General features: G+C 36.7%; 1 pseudogene; it reads right to left on the reverse strand.

Annotated features, from left to right (window-relative positions):
• Positions 1-729: 729 nt before the first annotated feature.
• On the reverse strand, positions 730-22,438 carry LOC112932081 (glyceraldehyde-3-phosphate dehydrogenase-like; annotated as a pseudogene).
• Between the last annotated feature and the right edge of the window lie 2,818 nt (positions 22,439-25,256).

Genomic DNA, 25,256 nt, shown 5'->3' on the forward strand with positions numbered 1-25,256 from the left:
AACATGGGGCTTGAACTCATGACCCTGAGATCGGGAGTTGCATGCTCTTCTGACTAGTCAGGCACCTCATTATTGTTTTCATTTCCAGATTCCAATTTTTTAACTGACTTTTGTGTATTATTCTTGTATCCTGTAAATGTGCTGTGCGATAGCTGCTTCTTAGGAGTTTTTTGGTTGATTCTCTGGGTTTTTCAGCAGAAACAGTCATATCATTTATGCACAAAGACAGTTTATTTTCTTCCTTCCCAATCTGTATACCTTTTCTTGCCATATTGCATTATCTAGGATTTCAGTATGGTGCTGAATAGATAATGATGTTGAATGGTGAGATGAACATTCTGACTTTGTTTCTTATTCTAGGGAAAAAGCATCTAGTTTCTTACTATTATGGAATATGTTAGACATAGGTTGTTTGTAGATGTTCTTTATCAAGTTAAGGAAGTTCCTCTTGACTCCTATTTTGCTATGAGTTTCTATCATGAATGGTGTTGAATTTTATCAAATGCTTTTTCTTTTTTTTTGGCTGGGTACAGTGTACTTTATTGATAATACATGACAAGGTAGGGCTCTGTAAGCTTCTCCTTTTCTACAGGGGATCTGGGATTGAAACTGTATTGAGGTTGTGAGAGTCTCAATGTGTTGAGGGATGAGTTGGGGCTAGGAGTCTCCAGTAACTGAAGAATTCTCTTCCTCTTGTGCTTTCATTGGGTCTGGTAGTCCAGGGGTCTCTTACTCCTTGGAGGCCATGTGGACCGTAAAAAGTCCAACACCTGGTTCCTGTAACCAAATTCATTGTCATACTAAGAAATGAGCTATAGATAAAATGATTATTGAGAGCAATGGCAGCCCCAGCATCACTGTTAAAGTCTCGGTGTAGCCCAAGATGTTCTTGAGGTGGCCCACATTCTTGATGGCATTGTATTTGGAAGCTTTCTCCACACAGCAGGTCATATCTATGACTCTTACACTGGGGATGGGTACATGTAAGGCCATGCCAGTGAGCTTCCCATTCAGCTCAGGAATAACCTCGCTCACAGCCTTGGCAGCACCAGTAGAAAGAAGCAGGAATAATGTTGAGGGCAGCCCCTTGGCCATCACACCACAGCTTTTCAGAGGGGCCATCCATAACCTTTTGCTTGGAAATGATGGCATGGACTGTCATCATTAGTCCCTCCATGATGCAAATGTTGTTATGAATGATTGTGGCCAGAGAGGCCAAGCAATTGGTTGTGCAGGGGTCATTGCTGACAATCTTGGGGAGTTGTCATACTTTTCATGGTCCATGCCCATCACAAACATGCAGACATTAGCAGAAGGGACAGAGATGATGACCCTTTTAGCCCTACCTTCAAGTGACTCCCCAGCCATCTCCATGGTAGTGAAGACTCCAGTGGGCTCCACAATGCATTCAGCATCCACATCACTTGGGTGCTGATGCCGGCAGGAGCTCACTCTCAGGAGATGGAGATAGGCTTTTCATTGATGACAAGTTTCCTATTCTCAGCCTTGCCTGTACCATTGAATTTGCCATAGATGGAATCATACTAGAACATGTAGCTCATGTAATTGAAATCAATGGAGTCATTGATAGAGGCATTATCCACCTTGCCAAGCACACAATATAGGCAAATCCATTTACTTGACCTTCATTATCATGTTTCAGGGATGTGGCTGGCATTGCACAAGAACATGCATCTATCTGTTAAATGGGAAGAGCAGAAAGCCTGCCAAATGCTTTTTCTGTATCTTTTCATATGACCATAAGATTTTTATTGTTTAGCTTGTTGTGATGGACTACATTAATTGACTTTCAGATGTCACACCAGCCCTGCATATCTGGAATAAATCCCACAATGTCATGATGTATAATTCTCTTTATACATTTTTGTATTCAATTTGCTCATATTTTCTCAAGGATTTTTTCATCTATGTTCATGAGAGACACTGGTCTGTAGTTGCTCTCTCTTGTAATATATTTGGTTCTGGTATTAGGGTAATGCCAGCCTCAGGATGAGTTAGGAAGGATCACCTCAACTTCTATTTTCTAGATAAGCTTATATGGATTTAGTATAATTCCCTTAAATGTTTGGTAGATTTTACATTGGTAGAATTCACCATCTCAGCCTATTGCTTTCTGTTTTGTCATGTCATTAATTATCGATTTAATTTTTTATTTATTTATTTATTTTATTTTTTTAAATAATTTTTTAAAATTTTTATTTATTTATGATAGGCACACAGTGAGAGAGAGAGAGAGGCAGAGACACAGGCAGAGGGAGAAGCAGGCTCCATGCACCGGGAGCCCGACGCGGGACTCGATCCAGGGTCTCCAGGATCGCGCCCTGGGCCAAAGGCAGGCGCCAAACCGCTGCGCCACCCAGGGATCCCTCGATTTAATTTTTTAAATAGATGAAGACTTATTAAGATTGTCTATTTCTTCTTTTGTGAGTTTTGGTAAATTGAGTCTTTCAAGGAATTGTTCCATTTCAACTAAGTTATCTAATTTGGGAACAGAGAGTTGTTCTTATTATTCTTTTATTATCCTTTTAATGTCTATGGGATCAGTAGTGATGGTCCTTCTTTCATTTCTAGTTTTAGCAAATTTGTGTCTGTTCTCTTTTTTTACTTACTTAACCTAACTACAAATTCATCTGTTTTATTGACCTCTTCAAAGAACGAACTTTTGGGTTTGTTGATTTTTCTCTACTGATTTTTTGTTTTCAATTTTACTGATTTCTGCTCTACTTTTTATTATTTCTTCTGCTAATTTTGTATTTAACTTGTTCTTTTATTTTAACATTTGTTCTCCTTTTCTCATTTCCTAAAGTGGAAGCTTAAATTATCGATTTGAAGTCCTTATTCTCTAATATCCAATGCAATAAATTTCCCTCTAATTACTGCTTTTTCTGCATACCACATATTTTATCATTTTATTTTTATTTTTTTATTTTTTATTTTTTATCATTTTATTTTTAAATTGGTTTAAAATATTTTTGTAGGATCTAGTTTTTACTTAAAACCCAATTAGTTAACCAATAGTGTAATATTAGTTTCAGAAGTAGAATTCAGTAATTCATCACTTACATATAATACCCAGTGCTCATCACAAGTGCCCTTCCCAATACCCATCATCCACTTAGCTCATCTCCCTGCCCATTTCCCTTTCAGCAACCTTCAGTTTGTTCTCTATTGTTAAGAGTCTGTTTTATGTTTTGCCTCTCTCTCTCTTTTTCCCCCTATGTTCTTCTGTTTTGTTTCTTCAATTCCACATGAGTGAAATCATATGGTATTTGTTTTTCTTTGAGTTATTTCACTTAGCATAATGTACTCTAACTCTCTCTATGTCATTGCAAATGGTAAGATTTCATTCTTTTTATGGCTGGGCAATATTGCATTGTAGATATATATACCACAACTTCTTTATCCATTCATCAGTCAAAATATGTTTTAATTTCTCATGAGACTTCTTTGAACCACATGTTATTTAGAAGCATGTTGTATTTTTTTCAGTCATCTCTTTCTTATTTATTTCTGGTTTAATTCCATTGTAGTTTGAGAGCATATACTGTATGGCTTTTCTTTTTTAACTTTGTTAAGCTGTGTTTTATGGCCAAGACTATGGTCCATATTGGTGAATGTTTTGTATGAATTTGAGAAGAGTGTGCATTCTGCTGTTGTTAGATAATGTATTCTATAGATATCAGTTAGATCCAGTTAACTGTTGGTACAGTTCAATTCAACAATGTCATTAATTTTCAGCATGTTGCGTCTGTTCATTTTATTTTTATTTTTATTTTTATTTTTAAGTAATCTACACCCCTAGTGTGGAGCTCAAACTTAAAACTCCAAGATCAAGAGTCATGCTCTACTGACTGAGCCAGCCAGGTGCCCCTGCATCATGAATTATTGGTAGAGGAGTGTTGAAGTCTCCAGCTATAATAGTGGATTCATCTATTTCTCCTTGAAGTTCTATCAGATTTGCCTCACATATTTAGACACTGCTATATGCATTATGCAGACACATTAATGCATACACATTAAGGATTGCTATGTCTTCCTGGAGAATTGAACTTTTATCATTATGTAATGCCCTTCTCTATCCCTAATAATTTTCCTTGTTTGAAGTCTACTTTGTCTGATATTAACAAAGCCACTCTAGCTTTCTCTTGATTACTGTTGGCATGTTATATCTTTCTCTGTCCCTTTACCTTTAATCTATATATGTCTTTACATTTAAAGTGTCTTTTTTTTTTGTAGACAGCATACAGTTGGTCTTGTTTTTTTTTTTTTATCCATTTTGACAGTCTCTGTCGTTAACTGGTATATTTAATTTATTGACATTTAAAGTGATTGTTGATATAGTTGTAGTAACATCAACCACCATTTGTTATTTTCTATTTTTTAAAATATTTTATTTATTTATTCATGAGAGACACAGAGAGAGAAGAGAGATAAGCAGAGACATAGGCAGAGGGAGAAGCAGGCTCCATGCAGGGAGCCCGATGTGGGACTCAATCCTGGATCCTGGAATCACGCCCCAAGCCAAAGGCAGACACCTAACCACTGAGCCACCCAGGCGTCCCTATTATTTTCTATTAATTGCCTTTTTTATTTATTATTTTTTTCTGGTCTTCCACTCTTTTTCTGTCTTTGGATTTGAGTATTTTACGGGATTTCATTTTTTCTACTTTCTTAGCATATCAATTGCATTTCTGTTTTAAGTGGTTGTCCACTCATTTACAATATACATTTATAATTAATTCAAGTCTACTTTCAAATAATAGTCCATTACTACATGGATAGTACAAGTAGCTTATAACAAAGTATTCCTATTTCCTCCCTACTATCCCTCATAGCATTGTTGTCATTCATTTCACTATCGATGAGTTATATCACTGAATGCATTATTGCAACTATTTTGAACAAAATGTTACCTGTTTGATTGAATATAAGAGAAATAAAAGATTTTATTTTACCTTCATATATTCCTAATGCTCCTCTAATGTTTTTCCTTTCATAGCATAAATCTGAATTTTTGATTCATATAATCTTTCTTCTTTCTGAAGAACTTTTAGAAGCATTTCTTGCTAGACAGATTTATTAGTAACAAATTCCCTCAATTTTGTTTTGTCTGAGAAAGTATTACTCTCACTTTTGAAGAATCATTTCACTGGGTTCACAGAATTCTGGGTTAATGATTTGTTTTTTTTAACACTTTAATATTTTAATCCACTTTCTTCTTCCTATATAGTTTCTGTAAAGAAGTCAATGTAATTCTTATTCTTGCTTCTTTTTATGTAAGGTGGTTTCCCCCTCTATATTCTCTTTTATTTTTCCATGATTGTTAAGCTCCAAGGCTCAAGATAGGCAATATATTCCTTTTGGTTATTGAAAAGGCAGATTTCTTTCTAGATTACTCTTAAATGACCTCAGAAACTGGGGGTTCAAAATTTGTATAAGGACCTCTTGGTGGATTCCACACCTGACGAGTCCCTGGGCTTTGTATTCTGTTCCCTGCATCCTTTAAATATGTAAAAAGTAATGTTTAATTCTACCTAATTTAGTGAATATTATCAAGATGAAAGCTTCAGTGTTCTATTTAGCTTTCTGGGAAGCCATTTTTTAGAGTTTTTAAATTTTAATTCCAGTATAGTTAATATACAGTGTTATATTAATTTCAGGTGTACAGTACAGCTATTCAGCAATTCTATATGGAAGGCATATTTTTAAATACTTAGCCAAACTATTCTTCACCTTTTTTTCAGACCCCAAAAGTCACTAAAAGTATTTGACTATTATTTTTGTTGTTTTCAGATGGAAGATCATTCTGGGCACACAGTTTCTTATATTGCTGAAAATGGAACCTTTTGGAGAAAACATAAAAAGATAGTAGTTTTATGTTTTTCTATGTTTTGTATACAACAAAATAAATTCTATTATTTTTTGTCTGAAAACATATTTTTTTTTATTTTAGGGTAGTCATGATTGATAATGCAGTTGATCTTGAAGGACTAGAAACAACATATCAATAATTAAATGCAGATAAATTATCTTATAATCATTACTATCAACTGCATTTCTGTGTGAAAAACAGATCACAAAAGGTAACTGAAATCTTTAGGCATTATTCATTGCTTCATTTTTTAAGAGAAAGCCTTAAATTGCATCTTCTCTTACCACTGTGCTTGAAGATACGTTATCAAAATCTTTAGTGTTATCTTTCTTCATAGCTGTGATAAATCTGAGTGAAAACCATATTACAATACCTTGGCAATTTTTTTGGATTACATAAGGACCTAGTCTTTCTTTTTTTTAAAAAAAAAAGATTTTATTTACTTATTCATGAGAGGCACCGAGAGAGAGACAGAGGCATAGGCAGAGGGAGAAGCAGGATCCTTGCAGGGAGCCTGATGGTGAGACTCATCCCAGGACCCCAGAGTCACGACTTGAGCCAAAGGCAGATACTCAACCACTGAGCCACCGAGGCATCCCAAGGACCTAGTCTTTCAAAATGTGAAGGTGTACTGTGACTATTGAATGAGACTGTGGGCAAAGTCCCTGATGGAGACAAAATAATCTCTTGAAGGCAAAGACTGTATATCAAGAATCACTGCATAATAATGGTAATAGTACAAGCAAAACTTTAAAAATGGACATGAGAGCCTGGTGGCAGCTTGTCTTCATTTTTATTTCAATCTTATTTGAGACCTTTTTAATATTTTTAATACACTGCCTACATTCAGCTAATAGTGACTCTGGGTCCCTGCGAATGAGCACCCTAGTGTACAATTGTACCTAGAGGCCACAATCTGACTCTATACAGCACACAGTCTGTGCATTCATTTCCTCACCTGCAATGGTGGGGGTGTCTAAGGCCAGAGAATGACTGGATGTTTGTGAGCCTCATGAAGTAGCCTATTGTTCCACATCAAGATATCTTCCTAGACTTTGTATAGACTACCTAGATGCTGCCTACATATGAATTGCCCCTTCACAGGACAAGGCTTCTAAAAACACTGTTCCAGATTCTCCTGTATTGTCTCCTCTAGTGTAGAACCTATACTCTTGAAATCGTCCTCCTCACCCTTAGGGATCCTGCAGCATCTCCCAGTTGTATGCAGGTCCTTTTTTTACTACTACCTGGTTGATTCTGATGCTTACATTTTTACCTTGTTTCTCCCTGTAGCCATTGCTTACTCAGACATGGTTTGTTTAGTCCTGTATAGGCATCCTTGCAAAAGTCATTCTTTACTATTATTATACTTTTAAATGTTTCAGGATAAAGTAAAAACTGTTTTGATGTTTTTTGGCTGGGATAGGCTATGCTTTCCAATTCACAGGCATGTTGAGGCCCTTTGTCACCTCCTTATTCTGTACAAGATGAACAATTTGTCCAGTGAGGTTATCATTCTGCTCCTGTATTTGTTGGTTTGAAGAGAAGAGCTACAGATAGGTTATCTTTAAAATTTTCTTTCTACAAATGATTATATACTATATACAATATTCTCTACATTGCTTATTTCACTTAACAATCTTGAACATCTTTCCATATCAATAATATAGAACTGCTTCTTTCTTTCAAACTACTGCCAGGTACTCCACTGTATAAATGTAAAACAACTAATTTAGCCAATCCCCTACTGAAGGATGTTAAGGGTTTTTTTTTTTTCAGTCTTTTCCTATTACGAACAGTGCAGCAACAAACATCCTAGTATATACATTATATGCACATGTGCCTCTAGAATACTGAATCACGGGATGTGTGCATTTTTATATGGATACATATGGCCAGTTTACTCTCCACTGAGTTTACATTCTACTGAATTTTAAATTTTTTAATGATTTTATTTATTTATTTGACACAAAAAGAGAACAATCAGGGGGAGTGGCAGAAGGAAAGGGAAAAGTGGGCTCCCTATTGAGCAGGGTGCCTAATACGGGGCTTGATCCCATGACCCCGGGATCATGACCTGAGCCAAAGGCAGATGCTTAACCGACTGAGCTACTCAGGTGCCCCCCACCATTGATATTTTAAAACTAATGGTAACAAGTTCTTCCCTTACACACAAAAAAATTCTTCCTTACACTACATTATTTTAACATTTTGAATTTTTTTTCAAAATTAATATAGTCTTCTTTTAAAATTAAAAAAAAATTAGAGTAAGCTAAATCCTCTTTTACCACTATTCCCAAATCTGGTCTAATCAGTGCTGTCCTCAAAGCAATCACCATCTTGAGTGTGCATGTTACGATGTGTATTCTTTTTTACTCTTTTCTGTGCATTGGCAATAATATACATTAAGTGTAACTATAGAGGATACATACATTACTTTGTGGTTTTACCTTTTTACATAAATGTTATCATATTATGTATATCATTTTGCATGGTTTTTAACCTAGTAATTTTTTGACTTCACTTTACATTGATTGATGACTGAAAGAAGATACTATTTCTTGCTCAAGATGCATGTCCATTGAGGGTTAGAGAGCTCTGCTCATTGGACCTAGGGACCCAAGCTGCTGGAGCACTCACCATTTTGAACATTGACCGTTTTCATAGCATAAGGAAAGCAAGCTCTTCAGGGTTTCCCACGTGTCACAGAAGGAACAACTCATTGGCCAGAATTAGACATACCGTCTGTCCTAAGCAACCATAAGAGAGCCACTGAGTGCAATCCTACTGTATGTCCAGAAAGTGAAGCAAACTGAGTAACAGCAAATAACACTAATTACTTTAATAATCAAGAAAACTGAGCTGCAGAACATACACATTTCCCATTTTAATATACACTCCCAAATTATACTCCAAAGTATACCACTATCAGACTGTGATCTCCCCATATTTTTCTCAACAATTGTTAATAGCATTTTTTTGAAGTTTTCCAGTCTGATGAAGGAAAAAAATGATGCTAATATAATTTGTATTTTTTCTGATTGCTAGTGTGGTTGAGTATCTTTTCATTTGTATCGGTCTTTTGTACTTCTTCTTCTGTAACCTACATGTTCATGTCATTGGCCATTTTTCTATTAAGTTGTTATTAAGTATTCTAACCAATTTGTAGAAGTGCTTTATACATTATGGATATGGATCCTTATTGTTATGTGTGTTGTAAACTTTTTATCAGATTGTTATTTAAAGTCCACTTCCTTTTATTTTTCTCTATGGACACAGAAACCAATGCTTTGAATCTCTCACATAAAGTCCACTGAAACATTTGAAAATAGCTAAGTCACTCACTATCTTTCTCTTCTTTGAGCTAAATAGTCTGAATTCCTTTAACCTTTCCTCATAAGACTGATATTTCAATTTCTTTAATCACATTTCTACTTTGTCTACATATTAGTACTATAGTGGCCTACTAGACACACCATACACTTCTAATCTATGTAGCTGGCCTGCTTTTTTTCTTTCTTCTCTTCTTAATTAGCAGCCAGTAAGCTTAAAGCTAAATTTGTTTTCCACCAATAGGAAGAACATATTTCTTTACAACTTGCATTTTGAGCCCCATTCCAGCCTTTTTATATCCCAATACTTGTTTCTCTCTCTTCTTTGCTATTTTTAAAATTCACCTAATATTTTATTTTTTGTGTCATTAATTGTCTATTTTTCTGGGAAAATGAGAGGTATAAGTAAATGGGTAAAGGGCAGAGAGAGAAAGTGAATGAGAGAGCTCTGGAAAATTTATAATGTAAAAGTTCATCTCCCAGAACTATTTTATCTTAATTTTAGCCTGCTTTGGTTGGATACTTTCCCCACAAGAACTTTATGGTATAGATTCTGGTAAATTCTTTTTTTTTAAGATTCTGGTAAATTCTGATCCTTTTCATTCTACTCACTATTTTCCTTTTTATGCAGGTACCTAGTTGTCAGTCCGTCTCAGAAGTAACAACTTGTATTTTTCCGTTTTAAGTTTTATCCTGTTTCTGTAAGGGGCATTTCCCCCAAATTAGTCACAATCATTTTTTTTTAAATTTTATTTTATTTTATTTATGATAGTCACAGAGAGAGAGAGAGAGAGGCAGAGACACAGGCAGAGGGAGGAGAAACAGGCTCCATGCACCGGGAGCCCGACGTGGGATTCGATCCCGGGTCTCCAGGATCGCGCCCTGGGCTAAAGGAAGGCGCCAAACCGCTGCGCCACCCAGGGATCCCCAGTCACAATCATTTTTAATTGAATTCTGTTATTGAGAAGAACTAGCAGCTCCTGTGTCATTTAGCATCATCTGCAAACTTGGGAATTTTTCCTTAAATATATATCTCAGGCATAATAAAATTATATACCTAAACTATCAACGTCTTGATAGTTTGATTAGAATTTCATTGTTTTCTGATTGCTGAGCATTTCTGGTGGCATGGCTGTTTATTTCAGGCCTAGTGTGCACCATCAAGTGGTGTTCCTGCTATGCAGAATCACCAGAAATACAGTGCCCCTTACAAGATAATGCACACAGGCCAGCTGAGAACAACTGGGGACCCCAGAAAGGTCTCAGATGAGTTTCTGTGGCTTCATCATTTCTCACTCCAGGTAGTGCCTGGGTCAAATACCTTCGAAGTTTTTGTGCCTTCTTTTCAAAAACTCTTGTTATAGCCATCACTAGTGCTCCCTGTCTATGTCATCATCAACACTTTGTGCTACAGTTAGTTGCCTAAGTTTCCTTTATACTATGGGATCACTATGTAGTAGAATGCCATCTTGTTCAGTGTTTTCCCAGTAACATAAAAATTGAGATGGACATATTTCAGTTTGTTATAAGCAAAATCATTCTTACAATCAGAGCCTTTCCAGCAATAGAACAGACTGTTTCTTTTCTTTTTTATAGGTAAATGGATGGTGTTTTATTTAATAATAAATTTATTTTTTATTGGTGTTCAATTTGCCAACATACAGAATAACACCTAGTGCTCATCCCGTCAACTGCCCCCCTCAGTGCCTGCCACCCATTCACCACCACCACCCGCCCTCCTCCCCTTCCACCACCCCTAGTTCGTTTCCCAGAGTTAGGAATCTTTATGTTCTGTCTCCCTTTCTGATATTTCCCACACATTTCTTCTCCCTTCCCTTCTATTCCCTTTCACTATTATTTATATTCCCCAAATGAATGAGAACATATAATGTTTGTGTGGATGGAACTGGAGGGTATTATGCTGAGTGAACAGACTGTTTCTTAAAGTAGGTAGCGCGGGAACCCCAGAGGTATTCAAGCAAAAGTTGGAAAGCTCTCATCCCCCCACTAAATTATACCATCTGTCATCATTAAAATAAATCAATTAAATTTTTAAATAGAGGTATCTATTTTTGCTGAATATACATGAATCTTGTAAAACATTAAAATTGTACAGAAAAGATCACTCTGGTGCAGGGAAGAGCTCCTATTGGACAAGGTAAGAGGTGATTCAGGAGAAGCATTTATGACATGTGCCAGTCATTGAGTTATGGTGTCTTAACTCAGACCAACTCTTCTATACTATGCATTGTGATGCTGAGGCTGGGAGTCAGAAAACTACATTTCTACATTTGACAACTGGATTCACATCAGGCTCTGCCAGAAGCAAGTGTTAGAAGGAGACTGCAAGGCTGAAGCAGGAAGAGACTTGCTTATTGTCTGTTCCATTTAGCAAATTTCAGTTACACAGTTATACGACACAGTGTCACCAACTACAGTCACCAAGTTATACATTAGATCCTAAGACCTTAAACATTTTATAACTGAAAGTTTGTGCCCTGATACCAACTTCTCCCTATTTCCCCCACCCCTCAGCCCCTGGCAACCACTTGTCTTCTCTCTGTTTCTGTGAGTTCAACTTTTATTTTTTTAGATTCCACATATAACTGATACCATGTAGTATTTGTCTTTGGCTAATTTCATTTAACCTAATTCACTCCAAGTTCATCCATGTTGTTAGAAATGACAGGGTTTCACACTTCATTAAGGTTGAATAATATTCTGTGATGCATATATATATGCATATATATCACATTATCTTTATGCTTATTATCATTATCTATCTATTTATCTATCTGTCCTTTTATCTATTGATGGGCAGACACCTAAGTTGTTTCCATGCCTTGGCTATTGTGAATAAGGCTGCTGTGAAGATCAGAGTACAGATACCTTTTCAAGATACTGATTTGGTTTAATTTGGATATATACCCAGAAGTGGAACAGCTGGGTCATATAGTAATTCTATTTTTAATTTCTGGAGGAACCTCCATACTGTTTTCCATAGTTGCTGCACTAATTTACATTCCCATCAACAGTGCACAAGTGTTCCTTTATCTCTATAGCCTCACCAGTATTTATTATCTCTTGTCTTTTTGATAATAGCCATCCTAACAGGCATGAGATGAGAGCTCATTATGGTTTTGATTTGCATTTCCCTAATGATGAGTGATGTTGGGCATCTTTTCATGTACCTGTTGGACATTAGTAAGTTTTTTTTTAATGTCTATTTAAAGAACATTTTTTTCCAGTTTACTTATTTTTATTTTTTATTTTTTTAAAGATTTTATTTATTTATTCATGAGAGACACAGAGAGAGAGGCAGAGACACAGGCAGAGGGAGAAGCAAGCTCTATGCAGGGAGCCTAATGTGGGACTTGATCCCAGATACCGGGATCACACCCTGGGCCTAAGGCAGGTGCCAAACCGCTGAGCCACCCAGGTATCCCGATTTTTTCCAGTTAAATTGAAAAATAACTCTCATATATCGCTGTATGAGTTTAAGGTGTGCAGTATGATGGTTTTATTTTACATATGATGGTTTATTTTGCATATAATGTGAAATGGTTACCACAATAGATTTAGTTAACACCTAACATCTCATATAGATACAATAAAAAGAAAAGAGTAACAATTTCTCTTTGGGATGTGAACTCTAGGATCTACTCTCTTAACAACTTTCCTAATATATCATAAAGTAGTGTTAACTTTAGCCACCATAATCTACATTTCACTCCTAGTACTTGTCTGATAACTAGAATTTCGTACCTTTTGACCATTTTTTTTCCAATTCTATACCTCCACCTTTGGTAATCACAAATCTGATCTGTTTTGCTCTGAGTTTGGTGGGGGTTTTTTGCTTTTATATTTTACATATAAGTGAGATGATACAATATTTGTCTTTCTCTGTCTGACTTATTTCACTTACATAATACTCTCGAGGTCCATCTAAGTTGTTGCATTAAATGGTAAAATTTCCTCATTTTTTTTAGGGCTGAAATATATATACAATATATATATGTGTGTATAATATTTACATATATTATATATAACATAGTTAATATGTAATACATATGTATTATATATGCATATACTATATATACTATATATATGTATACATATATGTATATGTATATGTATATGTATATGTATATGTATATATCACGACTTCACTCATCCGTCAATGGACATTTAGGTTGTTTCCATGTCTTTTTACCAATTTTAATTAGGTAATTTTTTTATATTGAGTTGTATAGTTTTGTTATATAATTTAGATATTAAATCCTTATCAGTCATATGGTGTGCAAATATTTTAATCCATTCTGTGCTATCCTTTCATTTTATTCATGATTTCCTTTGATGAGCAGAAGCTTTTTAATTTGATGTAAGTCCACTTGTTCAATTTTGCTTTTGTTTCCTTTGCTTTTGGTATCAATCCAAAAAGTCATTCCTAAAACCAATGTTGAGGAGCTTATCCCCTGTTTTCTTGTAGGAGTTTTATGGTTTCAGGCATTACATTCAAGGCTATCTCAAGTTGGTTTTTTATATGGTGAACTGAGGGGTCCAGTTTCATTCACAGATAAAATTCATATCCACTGAAATACACAAATTTTAGTGGTACCACTTAATAAGTTTTAACAAATGCATACACCCATGCAACCCAAGCCCCACTGAGACAGGCACATTATTTCAAAAGTTCTTGCTGCATGTTCTTTTGTAATGTACTCTTTTTGTAGTTAAAACCATATTGTGATTATCATTTGTTGTCAATAAATACAGATTGTGTTTTCTTTTATATTTTAAATGTAAAATATGTTTATGCTGTAAACTCAAATGGTCTTTTTCTCCCAAGTGATGAGAATGTATACACAATACTGTTTTGCACCTTGATTTTACTTTTATCACTTTACAACACATCTTTCCATATGAGTACGTACTGAGCTAAGAAATTTTTTAGCAGATATATATTCACTAAAATGAATTTAATATAATTTATACGATTGTATCCCTGTAAACAAACATTAGAACTCTCCGATTTTTCAGTATGACAACCAGGGTTATAATGAAAAGCTGTAGATATTTACCACCACCTTTGTTTTATTATATCTAATACAGAGTCCCAGAAGTGGGATAACAGGACTTTTAGTTAGGAAGACTTAATTCTCACACCCATTCCACACTCCCTGAAAACAGTGTATGTGATTTCTATTATCTGGGTGTATATTTTCCAGGTTTTTAAAGCTGGGAAGATAAAGTTTATATTCTAAGAATGAAGAGCCAAGTTAAGGATCAAAGGATGGAAATATGACCTGAGGCTTCTGGACAACCTGAGGAATACAAGCATTATAAAGCACATAGACAAAGGGAGCTGGGACAGTCTTTATAATATAACAATAATAGTTAACACCAAAAAACAATATATCATTAACCCCATAAAGGAAAAAATGAGGAAGAAAGATAGGTGATTATCCAGGAAATTTACAAAGTCCAGAAATGTACAGCAGTACTTCATTCTCAAACTTGAATTCAATCAGAATCACCTGCAGGGTTTGTTCGAAACACAGACTGCTAAGCTCTGCTCCAAGAATTTCTGATTCAGCATATCTTTGGTGGGACCCAAGAATTTGATGGTCTATTAAGCTATCAGGTGATATCAATGCTGTTGGTACAGGGACCATACTAAGAAACATTTATCTAGAGCATAGAGACTAGAAAGATAATTCTCCTATTCCACCCTATATCGGCCAAAATATTGTTCCAATTTTCATTTAGCCCACACGGACAAATTCTTGTAGATAGAGATGTAGTGATAACTATTTCTTTCATCTTTTTTGGGGGGGATCTCCTTTTTTTCTGCATATAAAACCATGCCAAATCCTCTTTAATCTCTGCTCCCTTAATGTTCCATATCTCTCAATCTTGATTACAAGACTGATATTAGAAATTTAAAATTTGATGAAAAACATCTTCAGTAACTAATTTTACCAAATGACCACATCTGAAATGTAGGAACAGATCTTATTCACATATGCCCACATAGAGACTGTCTAGAAAAAATGCACAGATTTAATATTTCAACTGGAAAGTTGAATTAACTACCTTTCTCTAGATGTAGTGTGTATTAATTCTATTAATTTACAAGGCTACATGCCAAAATCAAAATCATGTTGAATCAGAAAAAGAAAATTACAACTATGAGTATTTATGTATGCATGTACACGCATTTCGTTGGGCTATTCAACTTTTGACACATCAAATTTACTAGTTTTTCAGGCATAGCCATCTCCATATGTCATAAAATTTCCTATAAATAATCTATCATCTATCTATCTATCTATCTATCTATCTATCTATCTATATCTATCTATCTAAAATAAATGCAAGATCACATGCCTTATTCTGCCATTTATCTTATTTTCATACGATTGATAACTTAAATAAAACTAAACTTCATTTCTAAATAAAAAGAGTATCCAAGGTAATATCAGATTGTGCAGCTCAAAAGCACATATGTTTCCAACATTTACTGAACACCCACTATGTACTATTTAGTACATGCTAGGCATACGAAGAGATGACGGTTTCTGTCCTTGAGTAGTTTGCTGTCTGCTGGGGGCAACAGATATAAGTAACTACAAGGCTATGTGAAAAGGGCTAATATAGAGGCATGAATACAATTCTGTGGAATCACCAAATAATGAAGTTATTTTTTTCTTGAGGAATCAGAAAAGTCTTCATGAAGATTGTGACATTTGAATTGAGTCCTGAAGGGGTTGCCTGGTGAAAAGATAAGAAAGACAATTTTGAGAAAAGGGGTTTGTGAACAGGCAAAAGTTTGGAGGTATGAAAGAAATTGATGTGTTCAGAGAAGTGCAAGAAATTTGGTGTGGCTGGATTCTGGGTGATAGGAATCGAAAGTGGGGAGATGAAGCAGAAAATGTGGGGAGGAACTAGATTATAAAGAACTTTTTAAAGATTTTATTTATGTATTCATGAGAAACAGAGAGAGAGAGAGAGAGAGAGAGAGAGACAGGTAGAGGGAGAAGCAGGCCCCATGCAGGGAGCCCCATGTGGGACTCGATCCTGGGACTCCAGGATTACTCCCTGAGCCGAAGGCAGGCGCTAAGCCACTGAGCCACTCAGGGATCTCCTATAAAGAACTTTGGAACCCATGTTCTGGAGTTGGGACATTTTAGTGAGCACTAAACCTTTGAAGGAAACAGTGTTTGTCTGTTAGAGCTAAAATATCTCATTCCACCTGTGTAAGTGCTTCATTCATTTATTCAACATATATTGAGAACCTACTATGTGAAAAGCACTATACCAAGTCACTTTGAGAACTACATAGATGGATCAGACAGTCAAGTAATAAGCTCCGTAACCTTGTATCCTAGCGAATTGTTTTGAATACACACAGACACACAGACACCCCTACACACACACACACACACATGCACAACTTGAGCAGGAATCAGATAGAGACCTACGGACTCAGTTATGTGCCCCAAAATTCATATGTTGAAGTCCTAATCCCTAACATGACTATATTTGGAAATAGAGCTTTTAGGAGATTAGAAGAGGTCACAAGGGTGGTCCTTATAAAAAAGAAGAAGTATGGGACACCTGGGTGGCTCAGCGGTTGAGAGTCTGCCTTTGGCTCAGGGCGTGATCCCAGAGTCCCGGGATAGAGTTCCACATCGGGCTCCCTGCATGGGGCCTGCTTCTCCCTTTGCCTAAGTCTCTGCCTCTCTCTGTCCCTGTGTGTTTCTCATGAACAAATAAATAAAATATTTTTTAAAAGAAGAGTAAGTAAAAAAAATCCTATCTCTCCTGGAACATGCATGGAGAAAAGGCCATGCGCAGACAGTGAGAAGGTGACCGTCTACAAACCAGGAAGAGAGCCCTCATCAGAATCTGACCATGCTGGCACCCTGATTTTAGACTGCTAGAGTTGTGAGAAAATAAATTTCTGTTGTTTATGTCACCCAGTTGATGGTGTTTTATGATGGCAATCTGAACAGACTAACATGGAGAGAAAGGATATTGCCGAATTGATTTTACCTAAGAAGTCATGATAGAAACTTAAAGTAAGTCAAGATTTCTAAACTCATCTGGACCAAGTGCCCACTGAGTGCAAGAATCAATTCTACAGTATACCTTGGCTTGAAGTTATCCAGTAATAAAGACTCACTACCCAAAGAAACAGCCCATATCATAATGGATAACTTTGGCAGTTTGAGAAGTCATATAACAAGATGCAATCTGTCTACATCTAATTGCTACTGTTTCATTTTGCTCTCTCCATCCAGCACAGATGGACAACTTTCAGCTTTCTAGCTCTAAGAAGCAGCAGGATTCATTTAAAAAGCTGGGACCACTTTCACCTTTACATTTATAAATTTACCTGTGGTTGAAGATATGTACTTGCCCCCAGGAACCATATTTGGAAAATATATACTAACTAGGAATTCCTACCAGAAAATTTACCTTAAGTCATTTACCTGATGTTAGTAACATGGATCCCTGAAATAGATGTTACTGAACCCAAGCTATATCCCATCTGATCATAACACATGGGTTGAGGTTGCCCATGGCTGAAGTTTCTCTAGGTCTTCAAGAATTCTCAATGTTGCCATAGTATGTTATAGCATGCAGACATTGTAATTACAATGAAATAATTTATCTGTACATAAAAGACTAGAGTTTGGTTGGATTATCAATTGTGATCTAATAGAAATACTGTAAGTTATTGGTCAGAAAAATTGTGCTCACTCCTTGTATTTGATTATAAATCACTACTTGGTATGGGCAAGTGTCTAACACTTTGTGTCTCCATTTCCTTATCTCTAATACTTGAGTATTATTTCCCTTCCATTATGAGTATATGGTGAGAATAAAATGAAAATTTCTTAAGAACGAGTCTACAGATATTTGTTCTAAAGCCTCTTCACAGAGGAAGACATAGACATGGCCAACATGCACATGAGAAAATGCTCTACATCACTTGCCATCAGGGAAATACAAATCAAACCACAATGAGATACCACCTCACACCAGTGAGAATGGGGAAAATTAACAAGGCAGGAAACCACAAATGTTGGAGAGGATACGGAGAAAAGGGAACCCTCTTACACTGTTGGTGGGAATGTGAACTGATGAAGCCACTCTGGAAAACTGTGTGGAGGTTCCTCAAAGAGTTAAAAATAGACCTTCCCTACGACCCGGCAATTGCACTGTTGGGGATTTACCCCAAAGATTCAGATGCAATGAAACACCGGGACACCTGCACCCCGATATTTATAGCAGCAATGTCCACAATAGCCAAACTGTGGAAGGAGCCTCGGTGTCCACCGAAAGATGAATGGATAAAGAAGATGTGGTTTATGTATACAATGGAATATTACTCAGCCATTAGAAACGACAAATACCCACCATTTGCTTCAATGTGGATGGAACTGGAGGGTATTATGCTGAGTGCAGTAAGTCAATCGGAGAAGGACAAACAGTGTATGTTCTCATTCATTTGGGGAATATAAATAATAGTGAAAGGGAATAGAAGGGAAGGGAGAAGAAATGGGTAGGAAATATCAGAAAGGGAGACAGAACATAAAGACTCCTAACTCTGGGAAATGAACTAGGGGTGGTGGAAGGGGAGGAGGGCGGGCGGTGGGGGTGAATGGGTGACAGGTACTAAGGGGGGCACTTGACGGGATGAGCACTGGGTGTTATTCTGTATGTTGGCAAATTGAACACCAATAAAAAATAAATTTATTATAAAAAAATAAATTCCCAGAAATCATCCAAAAAATAAAAAATAAAAAAATTAAGCCTCTTCAGAAACTTATTTTTCCGAGGAGGTATAATGGATATATTGTTCTCTATTTCTTCTACCTTCCAGTAAGTTCAACTTTATATATGTAATATATATAGTTGTATATGTATATACATATTGTATGTGTATAGTGTACACACACACATAAGGAAGACAGAAATCAGACCAATTAGATACCTCAGGATTTGAAGAATATCATGATGGTGAGTTCTCTAGGTTTATTTTTTGCTTCTTATATTCCAGACTAAGTGCTGGAGGAGCCAGAAATGCCAATGGGCCTGGGCAAATTATATATAATATATATATATATATATATATATATATATATATATATATATATATATATTATATAGCTTTCTCTAGCCAGAGGACCAGGAGAGAGGCAGCCTAGCCAGACAGAAAACTTTTAGACAATAAACACTCTCTTCTAGCCAAATGCCACAGGAAAAAGCTATGGTCACATATACACTAGGAAAGGCCAAGTAGAAAACCAAGTTTTCCATGATATCCAGACTATAATGAAGTGCCTCAAAACCCCTGGTAGTGTGTGATCGCAGAAGGCCAAGCAACGAGCGGAGACTTCATCCTTGCTGGGAAGAAATGAGTCTCCTCCTGCCTACCACCTGCTGACTCTCCCACCTCAATGTCAGTGGAGACCATGTGGAGAACCTGGACTTCTCCTCCATCTAACAGTAAAAAGGAACCATTTCTCCTCCTCACTTAGGGTAGTGTCAGAAAGAATTTAGAGAAGAGTCAAGACTTTTACCACCACCCAATGGTAAGAAAGCTATCATCTGGTGTTGTTAGTGGATATCACTTGGGAAAAGCAGTAATAAGGAACACCTAATCCTCCCATTCAAAGAGCTATCACTGTAGGCCTAATGGGAAGACAAAACTTTACCTTCTTACAGCAGTAATGAAGAGCTCCCTCTTGGGCATTATAAAAGACAAAGTAGGGAAATGACTTCTACTTCCACCTGGAAGTTATGAAGTGGCATTCCCACTTCCTCCAGTGGAGTGATATTAGAGGAGGCCAGCTGAAGTAGAAGATTTAAATAGGAAGCAGAGCCTATAATATAATACCCCAAATTCAGGTTTCAGTCAAAAGTCACTTGCAGGGGTGCCTGGGTGGCTCAATAGTTTAACTGTCTGACTTGTGATTTTAGCTCAGGTCATGATCTCATGGGTCATGGGATCAAGCCACACTCAGCAGAGAATCTTCTTGAGATTCTTTCCTTCTGCCCTTCCCCCTACTCATACTCTATTTCTCTCTCAATTTTTTTTTAATTTATTTATGATAGTCACAGAGAGAGAGAGACAGAGGCAGAGACACAGGCAGAGGGAGAAGCAGGCTCCATGCACCGGGAGCCCGACGTGGGATTCGATCCCGGGTCTCCAGGATCGCGCCCCGGGCCAAAGGCAGGCGCCAAACCGCTGCGCCACCGAGGGATCCCTCTATTTCTCTCTCAAATAAATAAATCTTTTTAAGAAGTGACTTGTAGGGCAGCCCGGGTGGCTCAGCAGTTTGGTGCTGCCTTTGGCCCAGGGCCTGATCCTGGAGACCCAGGATCAAGTCCCACGTCAGGCTCCCTGCGTGGAGCCTGCTTCTCCCTCTGCTTGTGTCTCTGCCTCTCTCTGTGTGTCTCTCATGAATAAATAAATAAATAAATAAATAAATAAATAAATAAACTCTTTAAAAAAAGTGACTTGTAAAAAGAATCAAGAAGAAGATGACTAAATAAAATAATACAATGAATAGATGTCAACATGAAGATAACAGAAATACCAGGATAATCTGATAAAAGTTTTAGAGTAGCTGTCATAAATATGTTTCAATAAGCAATTATGAACATATTTGAAACAAATTATCCAAAAAAGCCACAAGAAAGAAAAAGACTATCTCAGCAGATAGAGGGCATAGTAAAGACTCAAATGGAATTCAGCAAAGTTGTAGGGTTAAAGATCAACACAAACATTATTTGAACATCTGTGTACTCGCAGTGAATGACCTAAAAGGAAATTATTTTAAAATTCCACTTAAAATAGCATCAAAAAAGAATGAAACATATAGGAATAAATTTCATTTATTATTATCAAATTCCAAATTGCACTTATTTATTATCAAATAAATACAAGATATATACAGTTAAAATTATAAAACAATGCTGAAATAAATTAAAGAAGACTTAAATAAATGGAAAACATCCTGTGTTCATGAACTGGAAGATTTAATATTGTAAAAATCACAGTACTCCTCAAAGCAATCCACAGATTAAATGAAATGTCTATTAATATCCCAGAAGCCTTTTTTCCACAGAAATGCAAAGGCTTATGCTAAAATTCATATGGAATTGCAAGGTACTCAAATAGCCAAACAACCTTGAGAAAGAACAAAGGTGAAGGATTCATACTTCCCAATTTCAAAACATATTACGATGCTACACCAATCAAAGCAGTGTGGTACTAGCACAGAAATAGACACATCGATCAATAGAATACAGTAGAGTCCAGAAATAAACCCTCACATTTATGGTTAAATGATCTTCAACAAGGTGTCGAGACTATTCAATAATGAAAGACTATTCTCTTCAATAGATGATTCTGTGAAAACTGGATGGCCACATGCAAAATAATGAAGTGGCATATTCTTCAAACTACATACAAAAATTAACAACACAATCAAAGAACTAAACATAAAATTCTTAGAATAAACCATAGGGGTAAATATTCATGAACTTGAGTTTGACAATTGTTTCTTAAATATAATGCAAAGAATACAAGCAATAAAAGAAAAAATAGATGAATTAGACTTCATCAAAATTAAAAACATCTGTGTATCAGAGGACAATCAAAAAATTGAAAAGACAACCCATAGAAGGGGAGAAAATATTTATAAATCACCTATCTGGGATCCCTGGGTGGCGCAGCGGTTTGGCGCCTGCCTTTGGCCCGGGGCGCGATCCTGGAGACCCGGGATTGAATCCCACGTCGGGCTCCCGGTGCATGGAGCCTGCTTCTCCCTCTGCCTGTGTCTCTGCCTCTCTCTCTCTCTCACTGTGTGCCTATCATAAAAAAAAAAAAAAAAAAAAATCACCTATCTGATAAGTGTTTAGTATTCAGAATATAAAAGGACTCTTAAAATTCAACAATAAAAAGAAAACCCAGTAAACAATGGGCAAAGGACCTGAATAGATATTTCTTCAAAGATATACACGTTGCCAATAAGCACACAAAAAGATGCTTAGCATCCTTAGGCATTAGGGAACTGTAAATCAAAACTGCAATGAGATGGCATTTTACCTCCACTAGGATGGCTGTAAGAATTATAAAGGAGTTCTGGTTCAAGATGGTGACATAGAAGGACCCTGAACTCACCTCCTCCATGGCACATACCAAATCTACAACTATTTATGGAGCATTTTTTCCTGAAGAAAAACTGAGGGCTGACTGAACAGCTTCTGCACAACAAAAGATAAAAAAAAAAAAAAGAACATATAGAGAACAAGACAGACGGAGATGTTGTAATGAAAGGGACATCCACCCCTGACATTTCAAACTGGAAATGCAGTGGAGAAGGATAGTATTGAGAGACCCTGAGTAGATTCATCTGCCCTGGGGCACAGAAAAAAAATGTGGTTTTAAAGAGCAAGTAGAATATAAGAACTCCAGTCCTAGAACCCTGCCAAACAATATAAAAGCTGCTGGAACTCCCTCTAGGTCAGAGGGGAGCAAGCATCACTTTCCCTCTCCACCTTGCTAGTATAGATAGGAGAAGGGTCCAAACATGTTATCCAGCCTACTGCTTCAGTGGACCTGGGGACCCTAACCCGCACTAGTCTCAGCCATCCCACTAAGGAGCCCCAATGTGGCATATATTGGCACAACCCTGGTCAGTGCTCACTACAGCTCCAGCCATATCACCAAGGTGACACAGGCGTAAAGCAACCCAGATAAATTTGGCTCCAAACAACTTTACAAGGTACCCTAGTGTGGAGCACCCTGGAAATACCTGTCTTCAGCTTCCCCACTGCCCACTGTATGGAACATCCTAGGAGTCTCGCATTCTGGTTCACACCTACTTTGGCTGCAGCTACCTCATGAGGTGCTCCATGTGTGGATCATACTAGGACCCCCTGCCTGCACTGCCTAAGTTCCAACTGCCATGCTAGGGTGCCCCCTGTGCAGGGCACTCTGGAACACACCAGCTTGCACCCACTTCTTCTTCAGTCATCTTGCCAGGATTCCCTCTGTGTGAAGAGCCCCTGTACTCCTCACACTACCCCCACTTCAGCTGCAGCTGTCCTGCCCTCTGTATGGATAGCCTTGGAACCAACCCAGCCTGGCTCAACTTCAGCTTAGGTCATTCCACCTGGAATGCCTCAGCACATAATGCTCTGGGAACACCAGCCCATATCAACCACAGCCCCAACCAACCATCCAAACCAGGCACACGCAGTCCACACAGGGGACAACCATAAAAAAGACTATTCCTTCAAGTTTAGAAGTACTTGTTCCACTTAATTCATAGAAATAAGCACAGAAAATCAAGAAAAATGAGGAGATAGAGGAATATGTTCCAAATGAAAGTACAAGACAAATCTTCAGTAAAGGAACTAAATGAAATGGAGAAAAATAATCTTCCTGATAAATAGTCCCAAGTAATGGTCATAAAGATGCTCATTGGACTTGAGAGAAGAATGGATACTCAGTGAGAACTTCAACAAAGAGATAGAAAAATATAAAAAAAGTACTAATCAGTGTTGAAGAATATAATAACTGAAATGAAAAAACATACTAGAGGGAATGAATAGTAGATTAGAGAATGCATAAGAACAGATCAGTAATCTGGAAGACAGAGTAATGGAAAACACCCAAGCTGAACATCAAAAAAGAAAAAAAATTAAAAGAATGAAAATAAGTTAAGAGATTTCTTAGACAACATCAAGAAAACACATGTCTTTGAATTATAGGGGATCCATATGGGAAAGAGAGGAGAGAGAGAGAGAGAGAGAGAGAGAGAGAGAGAGAGAAGCATAAAACTTATTCGAAGATATAATACATGAGACCTTCCTAACCTGGAGAAGAAAACAGACATTCAGGTTCAGAAAGCACAAAGAGTTCCAAACAAGATGAACCCAAAGAGGTCCACACCATGACACATAATTCTTAAAATTTCAAAAGTTAAATATAAAAAAAAGAACTTTAAAAGCAACAAGAGAGGGGGCAGCCCAGGTGGCTCAGTGGTTTAGCGCTGCCTTTGGCCCAGGTTGTGGTCCTGGAGACCTGGGATCAAGTCCCACATTAGGCTTCCTGCATGGGGCCTGATTATCCCTCTGCCTGTGTCTCTCTGCCCCCCGCCCCGCGTATGTCTCTCATGAATAAATAAATAAATTCTTTTTTAAAAAAGCAGCAAGAGAGAAGCACTAGTTACATGGCTATCAGTTGATTTTTCAGCAGAAACTTTACAGACTAGAAGAGAGTGGCATGATATATTCAAAGTGTTGAAAGGAAAAAAATCAAGAATTCTCTACCAGGCATGGTTATCATTCAGAATTGAAGGAGAGATAGGATTTTCCTAGGCAAATAAAAATTAAAGGAATTCGTCACCACTAAACTGGTCTTACAAGAAATATTAAAGTGACTCCTTTAGGAGCAAAAGAAAAGATCATAATTAGAAGTAAAAAATTATGAAGGGAAAAAATTTCACGAGTAAAAACAAACATACAATAAAGGTAGTAGAGCAATCACTTATAAAAGCTGGCATGAAGGTTAAAAGACAAGAGTAATAACATCAATTATACCTAAAAATTAGTTAATGTGCTCACAAAATAAAAATATATAAAATATGACAACATATGCATAAAAAGTGGAAGGAGGATAAATTAAGTTCTTTTTGAAACCTAAGTGATCATCACCTTAATATTAACTGTTATATATTTAGGATGTTATATATGAGCCTGACGACAAACGAAAACCTGTGACAGATACAAAAAATAAAGAGAAAGAAAAGCAAGCATAGCACTAAAGAAAGTTATCAATCACAAGGAAACAGAGTAAGAGGAGAAGAAAGAAACAGAAAAGCTATGAAAACAATTTAAAAATGGCAATTACATACCTATCAATAATTACTTTACATATAAATGGTCTAAATGCTCCAGTCAAAAGACACAGGATAATGGAACAGATAAAAAATCGATTCATC

The sequence above is a fragment of the Vulpes vulpes genome, chromosome X, assembly GCF_048418805.1.
Source record: "Vulpes vulpes isolate BD-2025 chromosome X, VulVul3, whole genome shotgun sequence".
In the NCBI taxonomy this organism is placed as follows: Eukaryota; Metazoa; Chordata; class Mammalia; order Carnivora; family Canidae; genus Vulpes; species Vulpes vulpes.